Source organism: Stenella coeruleoalba, assembly GCF_951394435.1.
Source record: "Stenella coeruleoalba genome assembly, chromosome: 2".
Lineage (NCBI taxonomy): Eukaryota > Metazoa > Chordata > Mammalia > Artiodactyla > Delphinidae > Stenella > Stenella coeruleoalba.
Window position 1 is genome coordinate 111,381,871 of NC_137147.1, and position 3,148 is coordinate 111,385,018.

At 52.7% G+C, this 3,148-nt stretch overlaps 1 pseudogene across 1 annotated transcript; it reads left to right on the plus strand.

The window, feature by feature from the left end:
• Nucleotides 1-1,923: 1,923 nt before the first annotated feature.
• LOC307181558 (myeloid-associated differentiation marker-like) lies at nucleotides 1,924-2,865 on the plus strand (annotated as a pseudogene). Its single transcript has one exon. The product of its transcript is annotated as a myeloid-associated differentiation marker-like (transcript).
• Nucleotides 2,866-3,148: the final 283 nt, after the last annotated feature.

Consider the following 3,148-nt stretch of genomic DNA (forward strand, 5'->3'; position numbering starts at 1 on the left):
ATTAGTACAAAGTAAAAGAAAGAAAATGTTGGTGTTTCCAAGAATACTTAAATAATTGCTGCTATTCTGGCCCTCAGATTGGTGGTGTGTCTGAGTAATAGTTCTGGCCTGAGTCCTTTATACCACACTGTGTCCCAGAGGGCAGGCTGGCTCTGTCATGTCTGTAAGGATTTACCCAGGGTGTGTGGTGCTCTGGGGGACTCCACGGCGACACAGAGGAGCCAAACACTGGGCTATAAGGAGAGACAGTGAAGATGGCACTTCGCTGTTGAGGGACACTCCTCGGAGCTCACAATTCATAGCACTTCAGACATGTGGAGGCTTCTGGGGGGCCTCCTCAGTTCCACTCCAGGCTCCTCCTCCATGGGGAAGGTTGGCTCCATGCCTGCATCCCTTCTGGGTCAGAAGACACTTACTGGGCTGCCTTGGGGCCACTCAGGCCCCGGAATTCCGCCCCCCCCAGTCATTCCCGCTCTGCCACCCCGGGCCCCTCCCCAGTCCCGGGTGCATCCTCAGGGCTGTCACCTGCCAGAGGGCCAGCAGGTGCCTCCTCTTTCAGCTCCTGCCCTTAAGAGGGGGCTTATGATCTGTTCATCTTCCACCCGCTCCCTGGGATGCCCTGAAAGCCTCCACATCAGCAACCAGACACGACATCCTTGTTCACTTCCAATCCTTCCTTCCCGGCTTGGACACTAATCACCAATCTCCCAGGCCAGAAAAATCTTCGCTCAGGTAGTACTACTCCTCGATCTTTTCAGACTCCCACCTGGAGGGAAGCTTTGGAGTTTAAGAGCCAAACATTATGTTAATTTATTCTGTGGTTCCCCCAGGATGTTTCACCTTGGAGTAATGCTGAGTTGGTGTCTCCCTATCCAAGTGGGGAAGAGTCACATTTTAAGGCAAAACTGGGGGGAGGGGATTCAAAACAGTTCCTACTACACATGTCATCTTGTCCCCACTGCCTTGCTCTCACCCCATGGCTTATCCCTCTTCTGGGTGGGGCTGTGTCACCTCAGATGGCAGCTCCTTCTAGTGACGGCTGCAGGGAGGAAAGGCGGGGATACGTGTCTCTTCGGGTTGCTGTGGAAGGAGCCCATGGCCCTGAAGGTGTGTCCTGGGTTCCCAGAGCCTGAGCTTTGGTCCTGGGCTCCCACCCACGGACCCTGCTGAAATTCTGGGCTGCAGAGCAAAGGGTTCAAACCCATGGCTTTGGCATTTGTATCTGGGTTTCCCACACCCTAGCCATGCCACCTTAGGGAAGGACTTAATTCCCCCAACCTTAGTTTTCTCATCTGTAAAATGGGGTTAGCAGTACAATCCACAGTCCCTTTTCTGAAATCCTTGGGGTCAGATATGCTCCAGAATTCAGAATTTTTCAGCTTCAATCATGTAACTTGGTGTATCTACTCTATAGGACATAATAACCACTGGGGTCTGAAGGCACCTTGTAATCAAACACATTAGTGTTTCTGACACTGAACTTTTGAGCAGTCACACTACATAAAATAAAGACCATAAATTGTCTTGTGTCTGTTCAGTTCAAATTTTGTTACCAAACAATTTTTGTTCAGTTTTCAGAGCCTTGAAGGGTTGTAGTTACAGATAAGGGTCAGGCTACCCTGTGTCTCTGTAGATAATGGCATGCCGCACAAAGAGGTAAAAAAATGTTCATGGTTTGATGCCAGACCAAACACAGCTGTGAACCTTGGGATAAGACAAGTCTCCTGAGAAGGCCAAGGGTGATGGGTGGGGAGAATCATTCTGCAGCAGCAGTGCCATTACCCAAGTGTGTGGACAATTGGTTCAAGCTCCAGAGATCTTGAGCCTCAGCCATCACAGACCCCTGAGACTTTCCAGGCGTCTGATCAATCCTCCTCCAGAGCCGAATCTTCCTCTGGTGGGTCCTCGGTGAAGACCACTGCCATGTTGGTGGCAGTGACCAGTAGGACCAGAACGACCACCACATAATCGTCCGCAGGCCTGGGCTCCTCAACCATTATGGGTTGCTGCCTCCGACGGCTGCAGCTGCTCTCCACCTGCGTGGCCTTCTCCCTGGGAGCCAGCGTGGGCACCTGGAAGGGGACCATAGGTAACTGGTCCATGTTCATCTGGTGCTTCTGCTTCGTCGTGACCCTCATCAACCTCATAGTCGAGTTATGTGAGCTCGAGGATCACTTCCCCTTCTCCTGGGACAACTTTCTCATCACCTGCAACTGCTACTCTGCCCTCCTCTGCCTCTCGGCCTCCATCATCTACCCCACCACCTACATTCAGTTCTTGCCCGATAGCCGCTACCGGGACCGCACTATCACCTCCACTGCATTCTCCTGCCTTGCTTTTGTGGCTTATGCCATGGAAGTGGCCTGCACTAGGGCCCAGCCCAACATGATCACAGGCTATATGGCCACCGTGCCAGGCCTGCTCAAGGGGCTGGAGACCACTGTGGCCTGTGTCATCTTTATCTTCATCAGCAGCCCCTACCCGTACCTGCACCAGCCGGCCCTGGTGTGGTGCGTGGCCGTGTACTCCATCTGCTTTCTCATGTCATCTGTGGCCCTTCTGCTGAACCTGGGCAAGTGTGACAACAGGCTGCCCATCCCCTTCCCCATTTTCCAGGTTGTGCTCACTCTGCTCTCCATCCTCCTCTATGCCACCGCTCTGGTCCTCTGGCCGCTCTACCAGTTCAACCAGAAGTTCGGCGGCCAGCCCCAGCGGTCCAGCGATGTGAACTGCAGCGATAGACTCACCTCCTTGGTGTGTACCTGGAACCAACGACTGGCTGTGGCCAGTCTGACAGCCATCAACCTGCTGATTTATGTGACTGACCTGGTGTTCTCGGTCCACCTGGATTTTGTCAGTGGCTGAGGCTTTGCCCAGGGGCTCCTGATTCCTCTTCTCACCTGAAGTTCGTTTCCAAGCCCTGACGTCCTCTGATGTGCTCTTCCTGGCTCCCCTCTCTCCCTGCTCATATCCTTCCCCAACCATCTTGCTCTCTTTTCTGCTCCCTTCCCTCCTTCTGCTCTGTCTCCTTCCTGTTTTGTGTGGTTGCCCACATTCTGTTTTGCCTCTTTCTCTTTTCACTCTCTTATTTTCTACATTTTCTGCTTTTTGGCCCTTTTCTGGTCATTTTTGTTTTCTCATCTCCTGT